Source organism: Herpailurus yagouaroundi, unplaced genomic scaffold (assembly GCF_014898765.1).
Source record: "Herpailurus yagouaroundi ecotype Mexico unplaced genomic scaffold, PumYag 140, whole genome shotgun sequence".
NCBI classification, from domain to species: Eukaryota; Metazoa; Chordata; class Mammalia; order Carnivora; family Felidae; genus Herpailurus; species Herpailurus yagouaroundi.
Genome location: NW_024412395.1, coordinates 23,611,753 through 23,612,536, shown reverse-complemented (window position 1 = coordinate 23,612,536; position 784 = coordinate 23,611,753).

The window sequence follows — 784 nt, the reverse complement described above, 5'->3', positions numbered from 1 at the left end:
TGAAAAACAAATAACCCAGTGAAGAAATGGGCAGAAAACATGAATAGACACTTCTGTAAAGAAGACATCAGCATGGCCAACAGGCACATGAAAAGTTGCTCAACGTCGCTCCTTATCATGGAAATACAAATCAAAACCACACTCAGATATCACCTCACTCCAGTCAGAGTGGCCAAAATAAACAAATCAGGAGACTATAGATGCTGGCGAGGATGTGGAGAAACAGGAACCCTCTTGCACTGTTGGTGGGAATGCAAACTGGTGCAGCCACTCTGGAAAGCAGTGTGGAGGTTCCTCAGAAAATTAAAAATAGACCTACCCTATGACCCAGCAAGAGCACTGCTAGGAATTGACCCAAGGGATACAGGAGTACTGATGCATAGGGGCACTTGTACCCCAATGTTTATAGCAGCACTCTCAACAATAGCCAAATTATGGAAAGAGCCTAAATGTCCATCAACTGATGAATGGATAAAGAAATTGTGGTTTATATACACAATGGAGTACTACATGGCAATGAGAAAGAAAGAAATATGGCCCTTTGTAGCAACATGGATGGAACTGGAGAGTGTGATGCTAAGTGAAATAAGCCATACAGAGAAAGACAGATACCATGTTTTCACTCTTATGTGGATCCTGAGAAACTTAACAGAAACTCATGGTGGAGGGGAAGGAAAAAAAAAAAAAAAAGAGGTTACAGTGGGAGAGAGCCAAAGCATAAAAGACTCTTAAAAACTGAGAACAAACTGAGGGTTGATGGGGGGTGGGAGGGAGGGGAGGGTGG